General features: G+C 38.6%; 1 protein-coding gene across 3 annotated transcripts in view; it reads left to right on the top strand.

Annotated features, from left to right (window-relative positions):
* The window catches only part of PGGT1B (protein geranylgeranyltransferase type I subunit beta), a 77,347-nt gene extending 57,834 nt beyond the window's left edge, over positions 1 to 19,513 (top strand). The window contains exons 10-16 of one of the 3 annotated variants that reach the window (XR_008548063.2): positions 411 to 515; positions 4,734 to 4,957; positions 10,179 to 10,607; positions 11,888 to 12,405; positions 15,456 to 15,534; positions 18,889 to 19,111; positions 19,390 to 19,513. The gene's annotated coding sequence lies outside the window, so the exon portion shown is untranslated. Of the gene's footprint in view, positions 1 to 410; positions 589 to 4,733; positions 4,958 to 10,178; positions 10,608 to 11,887; positions 12,406 to 15,455; positions 15,535 to 18,888; positions 19,112 to 19,389 lie in introns of all 3 variants that reach the window. The other 2 variants (XR_010156975.1, XR_010156976.1) reach the window with 2 other exon arrangements.
* Positions 19,514 to 22,406: the final 2,893 nt, after the last annotated feature.

The following is a 22,406-nucleotide window of genomic DNA, read 5'->3' as shown; positions in this document are numbered from 1 at the left end:
TCATTTAATCCTACATGAGCAAGTCAAGGAGTTTGGTAGAGCTTTATGAAATCTCTAAAGATTGAAGGAAAACAATCACTAAAATCGATTTGATAAAGTGCAACTAAGTAGTATGCTAGCCTGTTAATGGATTTTCATCTTGTCATTTAAGTTTCATCAATTGAGTACCACACTAGAACACCCACAAATGAGATTCTGTTACAGAGTATCTTTTTTCTACTACAGAACATACTGTAGACAGTTATTCAGTGGTTAACTTGTGGAAATAATCAGAAGATGGTTTTCACTTTTATGACTCAATACATTTTAATATTTATCATATTAAGAGAAACTTAGGTTACTTACAGCTCATAAACGTTGCTATGAATATCATTCATTTATTCACTTATTTATTTTTATGGTGTTCCTAGAAAGAATTTCCTGGACTAAAGGATTTATGCTTTAAAAATATTGGTAGTTACTGCCAAGAATTGCCATCCAGAAACAGTGTAGCCATTCATAAACTCAACAACAAGGTATGAGAGTGCCTGTTTCCTCATATCCTTTGTGACACTGGATTTTATCAAGCTTAAGGTTTTTTCATTCTAGGTGGGTGAAAATGGTATTCTGTTATTGATAATGTGTGGAAATCAAGTTCTAATAAGTTTGGGGGGAGGTTAATTCTTTATATGTGCTATATGAATTAATGCCAACTGTATGCCTTTGAGAGTGAAAACAGAATAATGTCTCTCCACTAAAGCAGGACTTAGAGCACTAGTTTTCCAAATGTGGTCTACAGATGGAAGCACTAGCATCACCTGGGTACTCGTTAGAAAGTGCAGATTCTCTGGCGGTACCTTAGACCTCCTGAATTAGAAACTCTGGGGGTAGGGTTAGACATTTGTGTTTTAAACAAGCCCTCCAAGTGGTTTCAATGCACACTCAAAGTTGAAAACCAATCACTGATAGAGAAAAAGCAGCTTGGGTAGAAACAGTTGATTATTTGCAAATTTATATTTTAAAAAGATAGGATTCTTAACAGTAAGCTCTGTATAATTCAACAATGTGATCTTTACTCCTACCCCCGAAAAACTAATATGATTTTAGTGTGTGGTAGCAGGATCGAAAACATAATAAATACTCAGATATGCAAAGAAAACGTTTGCTCAAATGGATTTCATTTTTATTTACCCATATCTTTGGCTATTAAGGGATGGGGGGAGGCTAAGGAAAAGGGCCATTTGAATGTGTTAGCTAACAATCTCAGTCTCTTCCGATTTCAGCAGTGTCTTTTTTTCCTGCTCCTTGCTGTCTGGGTATGTATGAGTCTTTGTGGGGCATGGGAGGGTCTCTGTTGCACACTGCTGCTCTGGTCTGGTCCCTGGACTGGTGCCTACTGAGGTGTCTGCTGCTAGTGTGGCCTTTTGAGGTGGGTTACTGTTTGCCTCTGATTTCAATTCCATGGCCTCTTCACTCCAGTCCCAGGCCTCTTTCTATCCAACGGATCTTAGTGACTCCATCTCAGTATCCTCTGCTCTCCCCCACTTCCCCTCCCCATGCACATTTACTATCTGGCAAATGCAGAAACTCTTAGATCTTGTTTATGCCCGAACACTGTCTCCTCTTCCTATAGCTACCTCCCTTCCCACCTTAATGCTACCTGGACATTCTGGATAGATAAGCCAAAAGTCTGATTCTTTTAGGACCGCACACAGCCTTTTCTAGGCTATGCCTGGAGAAGCAGGTCACAAGGCCACCCCACATTACCATGTCTATATTTTAATTTTTAAGTTACAAATAAAACTAGCAAATTCTTATGTTCTATATTTTTAGGTTGGCAAATATATCTTCATAATGACAATTGAAAAAATAGCAAATCATATCAAATAACTGTTAATAGCACAAATTCAAAATTTACTGCATTTTCCACTCTAGGCCATGATTTGGCAGTGGCTGCTGCTGGGCTGGAGCAGAGTAGACAAAGGGAAGAGATTTCTCCCTGGCTTGTTGACTTGCCAGCCCTGGCTCCCTACAGTCACTGGGCATATCCACAAGATAAACATATGCTTTCTCTTCTTATAGAGGGAGCAGTGGTGTGGTCCCTTCTCTCCTGCTTAGTCTTCTCTGTCCACCTGCACCCTCTCCATCTGAGCACAGGCTTCTTTTTACTCCACCCAGCCCGACTCAGGCAATCTTCACTCACAATATGTGCCCAGCCTCCAGCCCCCACCAACATCACCCTTTCGGGTGCTTTAAAGGAACCGGAAGTTAGAAGGCCAGGTTCCCATTTAGAAATCTTGGCCTTATAAAGTTCCCAGCACACTGCTGGCCTTTGTACTCCCATCCCAGAACCCCTTCCATGCTTTGAGAGCTCCCTTACATTTGTGAAGGAATCCTAACCCCTTTGTCTGAGCTCCATATTACCTCCAGCTCCCCCAAACTGCTCCTTCATCATACCTTGGACCTAGGGTCCACATACTTTGGCAGCCTAATCAAAAATGACCCAGGGAAGAAGCCCATGCAGGTTCTGTAAGTGGACTGAGATAGGGAATTCCAGTATCTCTGGTATGTGGGGCAGAGTCTAGAAAGGGGCCCCACTGATTCCTTACCTTATGGACAGACGCACCAGAATGGCATCCTCTTAAGTGCAGGAGACCCTCTTGCCCAGATCTAAGGGCAGCACTGGCAGGCCACCAGCCTCTATGTTCTTAGTTTCCTTCATGCCTGTCTAGACCTTGTTACTTCCACACGTATCCTCTCCTTTTCCCATCTTTCATCCTTCCCACCCTTTCCAGGGGTGGGAGTAGGAGGATTTCCCCTCTTCCTTTTTCTCCATTTCCTGAGTTCTCTCTACTACTGATTTTCATTTTAATTGGAGTTTAAGAAACTTAAAAAATCCTTTCTTAAGTGACAAAGTCTGACTATGATTCTTGTTTTGCTGCAAACTCAGAAGCTGCATATTTCCTCACTTTATCCTTGCTGTAATATTCTAAACCTCTTAAGGTAAATGAATGCCTCTGATGGAATGGGAAATGCAGAGGTAAAATGCACATTCGAATTTTTCATATTTAGTATCCCTGCCAAATTAATAGAAGTAGGGTAGCTAAAATGAAGAGGGTGATGATACCACTGTCCTCTGTACTGTCCGGGTACCACAATAGGTTCAAGGTGACACACATTAAAAAGGTCAGAGAAGATCAGGCTTTCCAGGAGGGCAAGGAGAAATAGACCATATTTTTCATATTCAAATATATAAAGGTCTGTTCTCTGGAAGAAGGTTTACATTCAGTGGCAACTTTAGAATTCCTGTTTAGGAGGGGCTTAGGGGTGGCCATCAGTAAGAAAGTGAAGCTTAGAGGGCTTGCCATGAAGGTGATTTGCATATAACTGTACTTCTTATTTATTGTGTATTTGAGGTGGCTTTTGAGAGAGCAGGTGAATATTACAGGTTAATCTTAATTGTACACCCTTCCATGGCCACACTTTGGCTTCATCAGTAACTGGACTTCTCAAAACGTTTAGCATGCACAACTAATAGTATTTGTTGAATAAAGGAATTAATAAGTGAACTCATATTTAAGAACTATAAAGAACTTTGCAACATTAGAGTTGCATGAGGCCGGAATGGGTAGCCACAGCAAGTTCTCCATTGCTATTGCTGCTGCTGCTGGAGAAGGTGAGGCTCATTCTGGAAATCAGGAAAAGAGCATGAAGACTGCAGGATTGACTCACTTTTGGTTTTGGCAGGGCAATGTTTTACACACACACACACTATACAGCATCAACTCATTTCTCTAAAAAAAAAATTATATTGCTCATTTTAAAGAAACTGCATCTGCAGAGAAAACAAATCATCCTAATGATAAGGGAAGTTTCCTTTTTCAAAAAGTCTCAGTTCATAAATGGAGAAGCAATAATGGGGTTAGAAATTAACTATCTCACAAATGCTAATAGATTTTTAGGCTCCAACAATCAATGGATACTGAAACCATCAGGAGAAAGTTTGATGGAGAAGTTAAAAGTGGAAGGCTCAAGCTGCCACCACCTGAATCCACTGATCAATGCTGCCATCTCTAAAAGTGACTCAAGACATGCATGCCTCGTGCTATAATGCAATGTGAGGTACACAAGGTCATCTATAAAATATCCTTATCAAAAAGTTGAGACTGAATCAAGTCAGTCTGATAGATCTAACATCTAGATCAGGGATGTCCAATCTTTGGCTTGCCAGGGCCACATTGGAAGAACTGTCTTGGCCCACACATAAAATATACTGATACTAATGATAGCTGATGACCTAGAAAAAAAAATCTCAGTGTTTTAAGAAAGTTTATGAATTTGTGTTGAGCCACATTCAAAGCCATCCTGGGCTGCATGCAGCTCGCAGGCTGTGGGTTTGACAAGTTTGGTCTAGATCTAATAAGTGAAATGGGAACAAGTAAAATGACACCATGAGGAAGCAGTCAGCCATATCCTAAAGGCAGATATGCTAAAGACAAGTCTGGTTTCTTCAATGACTTAATGACAAAGAAATGGAGGGGAGTAAAGGTAGACTGTTCTAAAAATGTAAGAGACACAGCAGTCAAATACAACATGTTGACTTTGGGTCCTAATTTGAACCAACTTTTGAAACACTTTTGAGATAATTAAGAAAATGTAAATATGACCTAGCTATTAAGTATTAAAGAATTGTTTTTAATTGTTAGCTGTTATAGTCATTTCTATTATATAAGAAAATTTTCTCATATTTTTAGAAACATTCAGAATTTGGACTGGCATGATGTCATAGCTTTACTTCAAAGACTGTAGTGGAACTTCTACTTCCAACCAAGATGAAGTGGCAGGACTGGATTTTCCTCCCTTGTAAAAAAAAAAAAAAAAAAGTTAAAACCTGGATTAAATACATAAACCAGTGGTTATCAAGACATTGAACATAAGGAAATGGAAAGTGATCCCAGAGAGACAGAGAAAAAATGAGGTAAGCCCTATTATTGCCCTAGCTTACTGCCTAGAGATTTTCTAGGCCATAATACAGGGCTAAGAACCCCAGATGGAGAAGGTAAAGCTAAGGGTTCTGGGAATCCAAAGTGGCTAGCGTTCACAAGGCAAAGTGTCAGGAGAAAGCTGCACAGAAAGTATATATGGATATCTGCAAGGTATCCTTTTTGAGAGTTCAGTGTGTGGGGGAAGAAGACTACCCAAGGCCAGAGAGAAAAGGAACATTACCTACAGCTTACCCAGGTCCAGAAATAGTTTCTGTTCCAACCAGACTGACTGGAAAACTTCCAAACTCAGAGAATTGAGTAGAACACTCCAAATGATCTTGACTCAGTCGTGGTAATAATTAGCTATTGACTAAATGCTACTCTAGTTCCACCCAATAAACCTCAAAAATAAGCCACCAAACACCCAAGCTGTTTTCAAGCAATTTAACTGCATCCCAGAATGAAGCTCAAGAATAGCTGTAGGAATACAAAAATATCCAGTATTCAACAAGGTAAAACAGTTTCTGGCATTCAGTCAAAAATTATCAGACATACAAAGTAGAAAAATATGACCCCAAATGAGGAGGGAAATCAATCAATAGAAACTGACCCAGAAATGACACAGATGTTAGTACTAGAAGACAAGGACATAAACATAGTCATTTTTCTATATTCCATATGTTTTAAAAGCTGGAAGAAAGATTGAACATGTTAAGTGGAGACATGGAAAATATGAAAAAGACCCAAATCAGACTTCTAGATGTGAAAACTATTGTGTCTGAGATTTTTTAAATACACTGATGGTATTTTCAGGATATTAGATATTGCAGAAGAAAGGGTTAGAGGAACTGAATGCATAACAATAGAAACTATGTAAAATGAAATGGAGAGAAAAAATATTTTTTAAAAAGTGAAAACATCAGTGAGCTACAGAACAACTTCAAGCAGCCTAGTGTACATGTAATTGGAGTTTCAAAAGAATATTCGAAATGGCTAAAATATTCCCAAATTTTATTAAAAAGTGTAAGTCCACAGATCCAAGAATCCTGCAGACTCCAAGCACAAGAAACAAATTGCACAAAGCCAGTAATAAAGAGAAAATTTTAAAAACAGCCAGAGGAAAAATACCTTATGTATAGAACAAAGTATGACAGATTTCTCAACCAGAAACAATGCAAGTGACAAAACAGTGGTGGAGTATCTTTAAAGTACTAAAAGAAATAAACTGTTAGCTGAGAATTCTATATCCAGTGAAGATGTCTTTTTAAATGACTACAGAATGAGAGAGAAGAAAAAAGAGATTGATGTAACAAGTATGGCAAAATATTGTTAATAGTTCTATCTGTGATCTGCATGAATGGGCAACCATTATACTATTGTCTCTGTTTCAAAACTCTGATAACTGCAAAGTTTTGAAAATATTAATTTGATTGTGTTAGAATCCAGGCTCTCATCATTCTCAGTTTTACCACTTTCTTGGGTTTTACACAGGGCTGCCTCTCACACTTCTGTTAAGTTGCTGGCCACTGAAGGCATGTAAGTTTATGTAACAGCTAGAATTTTGAACTGATTATTTCTAAACATCTATCAGCACAATGAAAGGTTAGTTTCATTAGAATCACCTAGTAAATTTATAAAACATACAGATTACAAAGCCTCACCTGTGAAGCTTTTTATTCAGAAGGCTATGGTGGAGATAGAAATTTTTTTTTAAGTTCTACAGGTAATAGTGATAAGAAGCTAAGTTTAGGAATCCCTATATTAAAGAATTCATAAAGCCGTTTCTAACATGGAGAGTCCATGATCTTAAAGTGACTTCAGGCTGGTAATTATTGTACTATGTGTATTATGCATCTTAAATAGTGGTTTGAAGCAGTGTCTTTAGGAGGCAGTTAAGTTTCTGTCAAAAGTATTCTTTTCCTAGGAGGTTCATCAGTAATAGGAAGCCTGAAGATTAAAAAAAAAAAAAAAAAAAAGTAAAGACCAGCAGCTCTTGACTGTCTGCTTCAGGCCTAACTAACTAGACTACTATGTTCAATACTGGAGAAGGAAGATGTTTTTATTGAAAACAATTACGAAATGGGGTTGGTTCAATGTTAGTTATATTGAAAACATTTATTGATTGATTGAGACAGGGTCTTGCTCTGTTGCCCAGGCTGGAGTGTAGTGGTGCAATCTCATCTCACTTCAACTTTGACCTCTGAGGTTCAAGCGATCTTCTCGCCTCAGCTTCTTGAGCTGGGACCACAGGCACATGCCACAACACTGGCTAATTTTTTGTATTTTTTGTAGAGACAGGGTTTTGCCATGTTGCCCAGGCTGGTCTCAAACTCCCGGGCTCAAGTGATTCACCCACCTCATCTTCCCAAAGTGCTTGGATTACAGACATGAGCTACCATGACCAGCCAAACGTTTATATTTTATCTCTACTTTCCTTATAGATGAAACCTTAAAAAGTAATTTCTAAATGAGAGGATTATAGTATATAAGCAGAAAAATGAGTTTCAGGAAGCACTGCTTTTAAGTCTTTTCAAACAACTTTGGATGTGAGGTACCATTGAATTCATCCTGCTCTTTGTTGCCTGTGTACCTTTGTGTTTTTTGTTATTTGTTTTTGCTTTTTAAATTGTATTTTTGTTTTATAGGTCCTGTGTGACTTATGCTTTAAAGAGGTTCTGTTTTGATGTGTTTCCAGGATTTGTTTCAAGATTTAGAGCTCCTTTTTGCAGTTCTTTTAGTGGTGGCTTGGTAGTGGCGAATTCTCTCAGCATTTGTTTGTCTGAAAAAGACTGTATCTTTCCATCATATATGATGTTTAGTTTAGTTTTGCTGGATACAAAATTCTTGGCTGATAATTGTTTTGTTCGAGGAGGCTGAAGATAGGGCCCCAATCCCTTCTAGCTTGCAGGGTTTCTGCTGAGAAATCTGTTATTAATCTGATAGGTTTTCCTTTGTAGGTTACCTGGTACTTTTGTCTCACAGCTCTTAAGATTCTTTCCTTCATCTTAACTTTAGATAACTTGATGACAATATGCCTAGGCAATGATCTTTTGCAATGAATTTCCCAGGTCTTCTTTGTGCTGCTTGTATTTGGATGTCTAGGTCTCTAGCAAGGCTGGGAAGTTTTCCTCAATTATTCCCCCAAATATGTTTTCCCAACTTTTAGATTTCTCTTCTTTGTCAGGAACACCAATTATTCTTAGGTTTAGTCATTTAACATAATCCCAGACTTCTTGGGAGCCTTGTTCATATTTTCTTATTCTTTTCTTCTTTGTCTTTGTTGGATTGGGTTAATTCTAAGATCTTGTCTTCAAATTCCGAATTTCTTTCTTCTACTTGTTCAATTCTATTGCTGAGACTTTTTAGAGCATTTTGCATTTTTATGTGTGTCCAATGTTTCCTAAAGTTTTTATTACATTTTTCTTTATGCTAAGTATTTCCTTGAACATTTCTTCCTTCACTTCTTGCATCGTTTTTTGGATTTCCTTGCATTGGGCTTTGCCTTTCTCTGATGACTCCCTGATTAGCTTAATAACTAAGCTCCTGAATTCCTTTTCAGGTAAATTTTTGGGTTGGAGCCATTGCTGATGAGCTAGTGTGATTTTTGGGGGATATTAAAAAGCCTTGTTTTGCCATATTACCAGAATTGGTTTTCGAGTTCCTTCTAATTTTGATAGGCTCTGTCAGAGGGAAAGTCTAGAACTGAAGGCTGTTCAGATTCTTTTGTCCCATGGGGTGTTCCCTTGATGTAGTACTCTTCCCCTTTTCCTATGGATGCAGCTTCCTGTGAGCTGAGCTGCAGTGATTGTTATCTCCCTTCTGAGTCTAGCCATGCAGCAAGTCTGCCCGGCTCCAGGCTGGTACTTCAGGTTGTCTTCACAGAGTCCTGCGATGTGAACCGTCTATAAGTCTCTCAGCCATAGATGCCAGCACAGTATTTGGGTGTCTCCTGGGTCCTGCAGGAGCAGTCCACTTTCTTCAGATGTTCTGTGGGTCCTCTCTGGATTTCTGGTTTGTTCTTGCAGTCGTTCTGGAGCAAAATTCATGATGAAAGCCTCTGCATGCTGCTCTGAGTCGGAGCTGCAATTTAGTCCTACCTCCCGTGTGCCATCTATTTTCACTGCAATTTATTGAGATGAAATTTTATGTAAGTCATAGGAGATTGCAAACTGGGTTATGACTGTTGAGTGTTTAATACTCATAGTATTTGTGGAAGATAATGCTTCTATGCTTGTAAATTTGTAATAGCATAATGGAAGTTATCCATTAAATGTTGCTAGTCTACACAACATGTATCTGGAATGTGCTTTCCTTCAGCATTCTATGATATTATAGTTGGGGGAGAGAGAAGGTGGACAGAGGGGCATCAATGAAGATGCTTGACTGCATCAAAAGCAAATGTTTTTCCCTCCAGTTCTTTTCGTTTTGTAATGCTGCATCTTATTTTATGTTTCACTATTGTCTGAAGAGGGGGCAAAAATCATCAACTGAGAAAACAACTGAAAAAAAATCTTACGGGGAATTTTTTTATTTCAATAATTGGTTTCCTTACTAACAAACTTTAGGTAATTTAGCTTAAACTGGGCTTAAACTTCAGGAAACCTAAAGGCATTAATCTTTTCTCCTTAAACACAGTACAAAAAGAGTTTCAATACTAGATGACCCAGAGGAAAGGTATTATATTACCCAAACCTGCAAGTATTATCATACTTTTCAGTCATTGAGACAGTTCTTTCTTTTGTATTTTTTAAGTTAAGCCATAATATTAGAAAAAAATTTAAAACAGAATAGAAGAAGTACTATTGCCCAAAAGATCTCACAGAGCTGACCCTTCTCCCATTCCCCACTTCTCTCCAGACACAACACCTGTGAGCACTTTCTTTTCTAGAAATTGACCTGCAGGTACAATCTCATATGTGTGACTATGTTCCTACACACATACTTATATACAACGTTAACCTAAAGGCCAACTGACTCCACAGAAATTCACATTTCTTTCATTTGATACAGTCTCACATTTTCCTATTCCAAATATCTATTATAGGTTGTTAGGAAAAGTGACCAAATTAGTAATCATTGTCACAGTTTGAAAAAGGGCTAAGGAGTGACTTGGCAAAATGACTTATAATCTCATAAAAATAATTAAGCAATAATAACTGAAAGGTCATAGAACAAGAGTTTTATGTTTTAATTCTACTCCTCCTTTGTTGCCAGCGCATGACAGAATCTTTGGACTTTGAGCCTTGTCAGAGTTGGACTGCTGCAGAAACCACCACAGTCTGGCATGAATTAAGTCCCACTGCAGAGGTGAACTGGAGCCAAGATTTCAATCTCCAAATGATTACTACTGGGGGAAAAAGGCTCTGGGCCATGCTGACAATGAATATCAGCTGCTTTGGGTAACTGGGACTGTTAGCACTCCTCTCCCCGCAGCCGAAAAAACCGAATTGTGATTCTTATAGTACTGACTGGATTATTTGTGCTACATTGCTTCCCCACTGTCTTCACATCATAGAACGTGTAGAAAAAAATTATTGCATTTGTAGGGCACCCGCAGTAAACCCAGGAGGCAACTTATAGGCAGAATTCACCATCCTGGAAGCTCTAGTTGAATCGTGTCCCAGTTCCTCTCAAGGGCTGAAGGTATGTCTTAGTATATCGAATTCATTCCAGGTAATAGAATTTGTAATTTGTAAATATTTGCTACTTAACACATGGTCTGTAGACCAACTTTATTGTAGCAGCACATCATCTGGGGCATTTTAGAAAAGCTGACGCTCAGGCCCCACCTGAGACCTATCTATGCTGCCCAGGCTGGAGTGCAGTGGCTATTCACAGGCATGATCATAGTGTAATAGAGCCTTGAACTCCTGGGCTCAAGCACTCCTCCTGCCTCAGTCTCCTGAGTAGCCGGGACTACAGGTGCAAGCCACTGTGCCCAGCTAGCATCTATATTTTAACAAGGTCCCCAAATGAGTCATATGAGCATTAAAATTTAAGAAGTGTTGGTCTACAGGGTAATGTCTACCTCCGTGGCATGCTTTAAAAGGCCTTGGAGATCTACTCCCTACCTACTTTTCCAGCCTCATCTTTGGTAACTGCCTCTCTCCAACCCAATGATAGTAAAGTATCTAACACCTGAAGGCACTGGGCTTAACCCAGAGCTGACCCTTCTCCCAAAGGTAGCCTAGTGCCTTTGCACAGGTGGTTCTTAGCCTAGAATTAATTCTCTTTACCTGCCCTTTTGAACTCTTATTTATCGTTCAACTCTCAATTTAAAAGTCAAGCTTCACCTGCCCCAGTAGATCTAGGCAGAGGGAGCGACCAGCCTATTATAAAGCCTTCCTTCCTCTTGCTTCCTAGTTCTGACTATGTGCCTTTATTATGGTACTTACCACATTGTACCATAATTCTGTTTATTCTCTATTTTCCCAAGCAGTCTCTGAGCTCGTGGTGTCAGTATCTTTGATTTACTCATTTTTTAATTTCTCGGAGGTAAACACAGTACATGATAGGTATGCAATTCATGCTTATTGGAGAAATCAGGTAATCTTGTTGGCCATTTCTGCTGGAAAATTACTTCCTCTTAAAAATGATAATTATATAATATTTATAAGTCATTTCAAAATAATTGTTTGTAGTCCTCTGATTTGTGGCCAGTTTCACAAAATGCCAGAGAGCATATAAATCCATTTCTTATCACTCAGACCAGATATAAAATCAAGGTCCATCTTTTCAAGATTTAATGTATTTTAATGGTCAGTTTATATAATAAAGCGATAGCAATGAGGAACTAAACCATGTCAAAATAAGTTATGGAAGAAAACATCTTCTGATATGAACACTGTCTAGTAAATTGTTGTTCAGTGCTTTTTACCCACCAAAAATGTAGATATTGGTCAGTCTTTTTGTTTTTTTTTTAGATACTAAGAAGTTCTTTCTAATTCCTAGCTGGTATATGTCAACTTTAAAAATCATGTTCTTGGCCGGGCACGATGGCTCGTGCCTGTAATCCCAGCACTTTGGGAGGCCGAGGCAGGCAGATCACCTGAGGTCGGGGGTTCGAGACCAGCCTGACCAACATGAAGAAACCCCATCTCTACTAAAAATACAAAAAAATTAACCAGGCGTGGTGGCACATGCCTGTAATCCCAGCTACTCAGGATGCTGAGGCAGGATAATCGCTTGATCCTGGGAGGCGGAGGTTGCAGTGAGCCGAGATCGCGCCATTGCACTCCAGCCTGGGCAACAAGAGCAAAACTCCATCTCAAAAAAGAAAAAAGAGGGGCATCCTACAAAATACCTGACCAGTACTCCTTAAAACTGTCACAGTCATCAAGAACAAGGAAAGTCTGAGAAAGTGTCACCGCCAAGAAGAGATATGAGAATTATTTGTAACGTAGTATCCTGGATGGGATCCTGGAAAGAAAAAGGACACCAGGTAAAACCTAAGGAAATCTGAATATAGTTAATAATAATGCATCAGTATTGGCTCATTAATTGTGGCAAATTTACCATGCTAATGTAAGATGTCAATGAAAGGGGAAACTGGTGCAGAATAGTTGGGAACTCTGTACTATATTTGCAATTTTTCTGTAAATCTAAAACTTTTCTAAATTAAAAAGCTTATTTTTTAAAAAAAAGTATACACCATGTAGTAAAGTCCTGTCCTATTTGTGGGATTCTACTGTGCTGGCTAATATACCATCTTCTTTATAGAAACCTTGAACCAAACCCATCGTTCTCTCCTCTGAAGAGCTTAGGGCACTTTATAGACAGGGATATATGTTTTTATTGTTTCTACTGATCCAGGTGGCAACTTTTATGGTTCCTGGGTTATATAGTAATGATATCTGCCATAGGGAAGGGCTTAGTAAAGGTCACCAGAATGGCAGCATAGCTGGGTGTGGAGCCTTGTATGGTACTTGTTCCAGTGCCATTCCAGGCTGGGCAGGAAAACTGGCCAGATGAATTCAATTCCATTAAATTCAACAAATATTAACTAGCACCTACTATGTATTGTAAGCACTGGGAAGCTATTAAGTTGGTGCAAAAGTAATTGCAGTGCAAAACTGCAATTACTTTTGCACCAACCTAATAAAACTGAAAAAGATTCTGTTTCCTGCTCAAGGACAGTGTGGTGTAATTGGGGAGAGACAAATTTATCAATAGACAATTTCAGTACAAGAAGTTATGTATCACGACAGATGTGTAAAAGGTGTTGAGGGAGCTTGGGAGGAAAGATACCTCACCAGGCAGGAGGTGAGTATTGAGCCCTAGGAAAAAAGTCCCAGCCTGAAGTGCAGGTGAATCCTGGTTAGGGGGAAATGTGTTTTAGTTCTGTAGGGGCTCTGCTGTGTCTGATTTCTTAAGCCTTGAGGGCTCTTCTGAAAGGTTTACTCAATAGCAGTAGTGGGACTACTTTAAAGCCAATTTTCCTGGCAGGGCATCAGTCTTACTTTCGGGAACTCAAGTTTTGTGAGAACATGAAAGCGCTTTGATATATACGAATAGCAAAATCATAGTTCAAATAACTTGTCTTACTCTTCTGTCTCTGAGGTATGAATAGGGAAGGGAGATTTGCGCCGGATTTTGTGGACTGTAAAATATGCTGGCACTCCTAGGAGGGTGGTAACCGACCTGAATTTTCTGTTTATACCTTTAGGAGTGATTAATCAGGACAATGGAGATTAATGCTATTTTCTTCTACCCTTTGATAGTAAGGCATAAGCATTTTTTTCCTTAGGCTGTGAACCAGATCTGGGAGACACTTCCTGGGCCCCTTTCCTCCCTGTGAGAAATTTAATAATCCACATTCTCATTAGATCTCTAGGTCTCAGTGTGAGGCACTGTACAAAGCCCATTTTGCAAACATGAGAGACTATTTTCTTTTCAGTAGTAAGTCACTGCATTAGAGAAGCAATTTCCTGATATGGAGGTTCCAAATAAATTGCCTGTGCTATCTAAATGTTTTTCCATGTATTTTGAAATTATTTGCTCTCTTTCCATGCCATTCTCTGAGGGATGAAGAGCAGCCAGCTGTTGGGTCCTCTTCTCCTTCTGCTTACTGTCAGCACCACCTCCCCTCATCCTAGGAGGTCCTTCTGTCAAAGGCAAATGCCCATGACATATCCTGAGACAGTTAACATCCTTCCTTTCATATCCACTTTCCTAAGCTAAGAAGAGTAGAGAAAGTATTTGCTTGGCTGTATTCAGCACCTTGTGTCTCACAGGCTACAATTCTTTGGTAAATTACGCCACTAATTGTTTAGCCATCAGGGAAAACTGGTCTTTTATAACATTTTCCTTTTCTGAGTCTCCCTAACACAATGAAAAGGCCCTAGTGTCCAGACGAAGATTTAAAAAGTGGAGTCTAGGGGATAAGTTTACAATGCTTGGGGAAGAAAAAGGATACCCCACGACTGAGAAGGCTGAGGCAGGAGGGGTGCTTGAGCCCAGGAGTTCGAGGTTACAGAACAACCTGGGTAGCTGATGCAGTGGAAGACATCACCTAAGGGATTTTATTATCTTTTGTGAGTAATGGAAGACTGGCATGTAGAATAACAAGATTCAAATATGACCACAATCAAAGGCACCTGAGCAAAGAAACACACCCAGGCCCTTCCGAGTGGTTGAGGCTTGAAAAGTAAAGGCAGATAGTGGAGAGTTTTTAAATATGAGACAAGAGTAGTGGGTGGTGGCTAGGACCATGGGGTCTCACCTGGCTCTGCCACCACCCCTCCTAGTGACTTTGAGTAAGTAGGTCACTCCACTGTTTGTGCCTCAGGGTGATTATCTCTAAAAGGCAAATACAATAGTACCTTGCGGAGTTTTGTGAGGATTAAGTAGGATGATATGAGTAAGCACTTAAAATGGTGCCTCGCCTATAATGAGAGCTTAAAAAATATTAGCTGTTATCATTATTATATTAAGATGTGAACAGATCTCACTGGGGAGTCATCCTAAAGTTAAGACCCAAAGGCTCAGAAGGCTTTTAAATAAATTAGCTGGAGGAAAAAATAGATTCCTTGAAAAAATTCAGGAAATTTCCCTTTAAAAAACAAAAAGGCTTAGTTACAACCCCCACACACCTGCTGGCAGGTGGAGCCAGTCACAGCAGGAGAAGGAAGATGCCTGGAGCTTCTCAGGAGCATGGCTCAGACCTCCTCATGTCTTCTCCCACATGATTTAGATTTAAAATCCTATTCAGAGGACAATTAACCAAAGCTAAGTATACTGTAGTGCCTAGGGTCATGAACTAGAACCAAGCCAACTTGGCCTTTATCGGAACAGTGAACTTGGGGCTCCAGCTCTTGAGCCAGCAAGCAAATGACCTGTTGACTCAAGCAAGATTCAACTTTCACCCTCATCTCAGAGCTCTGGTAAGGATTAGAACAACTCGAGTATCTTTACAGAATGACGTGTAATCTGCAAAGTGCTTTTAATTGAGAAGTATGATGTGTTATGTGTTCTGTTATGCTCTTTACCCAGGTCTTTCATCTCTGAAGAAGGCGGTGGGAAACAAATGTGATTTCTCCTCTTCATACTCCTTTTCTCATTTATTCTGCAGGTATTATATTATAGGTGGTACAAGTGAATAATAACAATAGAGGATTCATTGAGCCTTTAGTCTGTGTTGGCTACAATTCTAAGCTGTTTACATATATTAACTCATTTAATCCTTATAACAGCTCTCTGAGTCAATACTGCTATTGGGTCCATTTTTACAGATGAGTAAACTGAGGTATAGAGAAATGAGTTGCTAAAAGTCTCACAGCTATAACATGGCTATATTAGTTGTGACTAGGCTTGGTTGTATATAAGAGAAAACTCAAATAACATGGTTTAATCAATTAATCAAGTTATAGTTTAATTGTCTCTGGAGTAAATGAAGATAGAAGGTAGGTGGTCAACAGTTGGAATGGAAGCTCCACCATCCTTAGATTCAGGCTCTTCCCTCTTTCCTCTCCAGCCATTTTAGTGAATGACTTCTATCCTCAGGTTCTCCTCAGTAGTCCAAGATGGTGGTCGGATGCCACGTATCAGAACTGTATTTCAGTTAGCAGGAAAGGAAAGAGTGGGCAAAAGGGCTCTCCCAGAAGCTGGACATAAAAACTCCCATTGATACCTCATTGGTCAACCCTTTCTGCAGAGAAAGCTGCAAAATGAGTTTTCCTTTTTTTTTAAGTTGGGCACATTTCTCAAAGTTCTGTTACAAAGAAGGAGGGAAAGTGAATATTGAACCCATATACCATAAAATACAGTTCATGGGACTATAACTGTGGTGTTGGTTGGCAGGTGAAGACATAACTGTATTACTGTATTTATTTCCCACTTGGAATAGTCATTTAGAAAATATAAATAAGGTGGTACACATAATTTTAAAAATTAGAAACTTACTAAATATTCCAGGTTTCCCTTAAGCACAATTTATTTATAATTAAGAAAATTCTTTAACTTCATATTATTTAAATGGTTATTTGAGACTCTTGAATTTACGAGTAAAGGAAAGGCAAAGTGGTGTTTGGGTAAAATTATTTTTCCCCTTATTTTTATTCTGAAATTTTAATCTGAAGCTTTTCTCCCCACAAGGCATTATTCTCGGGTTTCTCTTTCAAAATGTTCAGTACTAAAGCTTTCATTTGTCTTCTAAATAAAACAAGGGAAAACAATACTTGAATTAGATAGTTAGATAGTTTTTAGTTGGATTATAGTATACTAGATTGTGGCTAACACTTTTCTTTTGACCTCAGTTTATCCCATTGTAAAGTAAGTATATTTATTCATTTGTTCATTTATTCATTGAATAAACACTTTTTGGACTCAAATATGTTAGATATTAACACTTGATATTTGATAGTCATTTTTGTTTCATTATTAACCAAAAAATGTGATAATATGTAACAAATTATTTAAAGCTTGTTACTCTTACTCAATGAGTACTTTTACAGTTAAATAAAAAGTGTTTCTTTTCATAAGGGTAAACCAAATTTGTCTTAATAGAATACTGAAAAAGAAAGGTAAAATTCCTTTTGGAATTATAGGAAATTCAAATAGTTCAAATAAATACGTATCACACAGAGAATATTTTATATTATAAATCTTTAAAGATAAGCATATTGGAAGGAAAATGTCAACAATTTTCCTTTTCGAGAATAAACAAATGCCTCGTGAAACACAAAGTTCTCCCCTAGCAAGCTGGTGAAATGCTGAAATAGATATATTTGCAGAAAATATGCTTCTCACTTATATTAATGTATCCATATCGTTTCTCTAAGGGAATATTTATAAATATTGCTACTGCATTCCAGAAATGTGTTGAGAAGAAAATCATAGTGGAAGATTCTTCTGCAATGGAAAATATAATAAAAATGTTTCCCCTGATAGCGTTCAAAACCATGCATGTCACAGTAAAAGAAGAGGTATAAATTCAGAAAAAGAGCCTCAGGCTGTGGCTGGGCTGTTGTGGGTTATATTCAGTCTGCTATTAATTCTGATTACCTTCTGACCCTGGACAAGCCATTCAAACTATTGAGCTCTTCATCTTTGTTCGCCAGAGTGCACAGCCAACAGAGCTGTGGGAGGAACTTCAGAACACCTAGGAGCTGCAGAGCACCAGTCAGAGATGTGCTTAAATGTTGTGGGCATTGGAGAAAGGAGCCACAAAAGTGGTTTGAGTCCTTAAAATAGGGTATATTCACTTAAAATTACAAAAGACACAGAAGCCTCCATTTCAAATACGGATTCAGAAAAGAAATTAATGAAGTAAAGCAGAGTCTGTGAGAAGGGAAGCATCAAGAACAGCAAGACTTGGAAAAAGATAGTTCTCTAGGAGGAGAATATGGTAGTTATTTTTTTAAGGCAGAAAATCAGTTAATAACTACAATTCTCAACATACTTTCCCATTTGTGCCCTTGATTTTACTCAGAAAAAAAGTGATTTAAAAACAAACAAATGACCGGGCGCGGTGGCTCACGCTTGTAATCCCAGCACTTTGGGAGGCTGAGGTGGGCAGATCACGAGGTCGGGAGTTCGAGACCAGCCTGACCAACATGGTGAAACCCCATCTCTACTAAAAATACAAAAATTAGCCAGGCGTGGTGGCATGCACCTGTGATCCCAGCTACTCAGGAGGCTGAGGCAGGAGAATCGCTTGAACCTGGGAGGCAGAGGTTGCAGTGAGCCGAGTTCGCGCCACTGCACTCCAGCCCAGGTGACACAGTGAGACTCCATCTCAAAAAAAAAAAAAAATCATAGCTCCCCACCTTGCATTGGCTGATCAGTGTGTAATTTAGGGACAGATGAAAAGATGCCAGCCTCTCTGCCAAGAATTTGTCCTTCTTGCTTCTCAAAGTCAATGTTATTTTTATGGTGTGATGTGTATAGAATCCTTTCTTAGCACTTTTTTTCTATTCTGTGAATTTCTTCCCAGATATTTTCCTCTTTTTGGTAGAGCTAGAACAACAGTGCTCAAGCTCTACCAAATACTCAGTTTAATCAATAAGTCGGTAGCATATATTGGTGTTATTAACATTTTAAATTTCAATTTAATGGAGATAAGAGCTGTGCCTTTTATTGAGGAACCCTGGCACAACAAGATTTTTTAAATATGTGTGAGTGGCAAAATAGAAAAATAGATATGATTTATCATTTTGCTGGAGCCAATGAACTCCATGTTTGTCCATCAGACAGTAGCCAACCCTATACTAATTACTACCTCCTAATATACCCTATCTCCTTACTCACTGCCCCTAAAAGGAATACTTGAACTGAATCTGAGATCCTATAAATTATCCCTCTTCCTCTCGCTAGCTTGCCTCCCTCTACACCCACATAACAAGCAATCTTCTAAAATAAATAAAGAACAACAGGATGATAGCTCTTAGGGTCAGCCTAATAAGAAACTTCATTATTTCTGGTTTAGAACATTTCAAAGCAACACCCAGGAACCTTCAGAATGGTAAAAAAAACATTGATGCTTAGCTATGAGGCATGAGGCAGGAGGAGTAATACAAAGTGGACCTTTGCCCCAGGATGATGACTGAGGTATGACTAGAAGGTTCTTCATCCTCTCAAAGAGCAAACTTTTGTGGCAGTAACACAACCAGGCAAGATGAGAGAAGCAGATCAAAGAAACTAAAAACAGAGTAAGTGGTTAAATTATTTATGATGATGCTGCAGCTGTATTGATCAGAGGCAGATTTCTCTCTTAACCCTACTTTCCTTGTACTTATAGAAGTTGTCATCGCCCAAAGAATTTTTGACCTAATGTGAAAGTGTGGGGGTTGATGGAGAGAGAAGTGGGGGGAGGGAGTGGGTGAATAGCTAGTCAGGACCTTAGTTAAGAGAACACTGGTTATCCAATATGGTTCTACCATATCTAATGACAAACTAACTGATGATCTCCACATATCTCATTTCCTAGGAAAGAAATGGTGTATCATTTCACTGTGTACCCTGCAGGGAAATAAAGGTTCTGCCCTACCTACCAAGATCATATTGCCTTAGCATCAAAAAGCCCAATACAAAATAAAAGCTTTCAAAACACAGCATGGTATTAAAAGGACATTTGTATTTTAAAAGTCTCGTTTATTTTGTTTACTGCTGAATCTCCATTGCCAGACACTGCCAGGCACACAGTAGGTGGTGACTTATATTTAATGGACTATTTAATGAATGAATAATATTGGCACATTGGGATTCCGTAGATCTAGTTGAGATTCAGGCACAGAGGGACATGAAGGCCATGTGCTCAACAGCATGTCTTAGGAGGCCACTGGCTCCTGTGATAGCCTGGGCTGGCCATCCTAGGCTTGTTCCTGGGCAAAGTCTTGCTTGCTAGAGAAATATCATCCCCTGAGAATGAGGATAGCTTTAGGATATGTGCACACTGTTCTAATTCTACCATTTGAGCAACTCTAAGACAAGGAGTGATCCTTTGTTGTGACACAAACAATCCCAAGGAATTTTGTTGCTCTCTTTAGGCCAAAGATTGTGTGTAATAAATTTCTGGAGAAAACACACTGTTAAGGCTGGGCATGGAGGCTCATGCCTGTGATCCCAGCACTTTGGGAGGCCAAGGCTGGAGGATTGCTTGAGCCCAGGAGTTCAAGACCAGCCTAAGCAATATAGTGAGACCCCCTATGTCTACAAAAAAAAAAAAAAAAAAAAAAAGAAAAACTAGCTGGGTGTAGTGGCATGCACCTGTAGTCCCAGCTACTCAGGAAGCTGAGGTGGGAGGATGGCTTGAGCCCAGGAAGTGGAGGTTGCAGTAAGCTGTTATTGCACCACCACACTCAACCTGGGCAATAGAGCAAGACCCTGTCACAAAAAAAAAAAAAAAAAAAAAAAGAGAGAGAGAGAGAGAAATAATCAACTTTACCTGACATTTGTAGAATACTTCATCCAATAACAGCAGACTATACACTCTTCTTAAGCACACATGGAATATCATCCAAAATAGGTGATATTCTAGGCTATGGGTTAGTAAATTACAGCCCAGGGGCCAGCTGCCTAGTTTTTTTTAAACCATTTTTAAGTGTTCAACTGAGTGACATTAATTATATTCAAAACGTTGTACAATCATTACCACTATCTATACCCAAAACTTTTTCGTCACTCCCAATGTAAACTCTATCCATTAAACAATCCATTCCAGACTCTCTCCAGCCCCTCTACTTTGTCTCTGTGAGTTTGTCTATTCTAGATATTTCATATAAGTGAAACTATATAATATTTATCCTTTTATTTCTGTCTTATTTCACTTAGCATAATGTTTTCAATGTTCATCCATATTGTAGCATATGTTAAAACTTCATTACATGTTATGGCTGAAAAATATTCCATTATATGTATATATATTTTGTTTATCCATCTATTGACAGATACTTGAGTTGTTTCTACCTTGTGGTTATTGTGAAAAATGTAGCAATGAGCCCTGGTGTACCAGTATCTGTTTGAGTCCCTGTTATCAAGTTGTTTGGGTATATAACTAGGAGTGGAATTGCTGAGTCATATGGTAATTCTAAGTTCTAAGAATTCTAAGAGCATTCCAATTTCTCCACATTGTCATTAATACTTGTTATTCTCTCTGTTTTTGAGTCTAGCCATTCTAGTGAGTATGAGGTAGTATCTTATTGTGGTTTTGATTTGCATTTTCCTAATGACTAATAACGTCGAGCATCTTTTCATGTGCTTATTCAGCTGCCTATTTTCATAAATAAATGTTTATTGAAACATGTCCACATTCATTTGTGTACCTATTTGTGGACCTATTGTCAATGGTCCCTTTCATCCTGTAACAGCAGAGTTGAGCAGTGATATAGTTTGGATATATGTCCCCTCCAAATTTACTGTTAAAATTTGATCCCCAATGTTGGAGGTGGGGTCCAATGGGAGCTATTCTGGTAATGGAGGTGGATCCTTCATGAATATCTTGGTGCTGTCCTCGTGGTAATGAGTTAAGTTCTTGTTCTATTAGTTCTCATGAGAACGGATTGTTAAAATGAGCATGACACCCCCCCTCCTTTCTTTCTTGCTCCCTCTTGCCATGTGACATGCCAGCTTCCCTTCACCTTCTGCCATAAGTGGAATCTTCTTGAAGCCTTACTGGAAGCGTATGCTGGCACCATGCTTCCTGTAAAGTCTGCAGAACCATGAACCAAATAAACCTCTTTTCCTTATAAATTATCCAGTCCCAGGGTAATCTTTTGTAGCAACATGGACTAAGCCAAGTAGTAACAGAAATTCTATGGCTTCAAGTCTAAAATGTTCATGAATATCTTACCCTTTAAGAAAAAGTTGCTGACTTCCACATTAGACTATTAAAAAGCCTGAATATATTTAAAAACATTAAAATCATTCAAAGGATGATCTTTGCTCAAAACAGAATTGGATTAGAAATCAACACACAGAAAAACAGAAAATCTAAACTATTTGGAAATTTGAAATAATTTGGAAATTAACACATTTGTAAATAACCCATGGGTCAAAAAAATCACAATAGGAAATTTTAAAAATATTTCTAACTTAATTTTAAAAAAATCAAAAGTCATGGAATGTAGCCAAACCAATCAGTACTTAATGGTGAAAGAATGAATGCTTTTCCCCCAAGATTGGGAATAAGGCAAGGATGCCCACACTTGCTGCATGCATTCAATGGAGGTTCTCCTGGAGCTTCTAACCAGAGCAATAAGGCAGAAAAATAAAGGCATACAGATTGGAAAGGAAGAAATAAAATTGTCTTTAATTATAGATGATATTATAAGGAATCTGAAATTAAAATCTAGAATTGATAAGTGAATTTTGCCCCATTGTAAAACACAACTTTATGCAAAAATCAGTTGTGTTTCTATATAACAGTAATTAACAATCCAAGAAATGACACCAAGAAATCAATTTTATTCACAATACTATTAAAAGGAGTACCTTGCAATATGTAAT

Source organism: Pan troglodytes, chromosome 4, assembly GCF_028858775.2.
Source record: "Pan troglodytes isolate AG18354 chromosome 4, NHGRI_mPanTro3-v2.0_pri, whole genome shotgun sequence".
Taxonomy (NCBI): domain Eukaryota; kingdom Metazoa; phylum Chordata; class Mammalia; order Primates; family Hominidae; genus Pan; species Pan troglodytes.
This window is presented reverse-complemented; position numbering and strand designations above follow the sequence as displayed.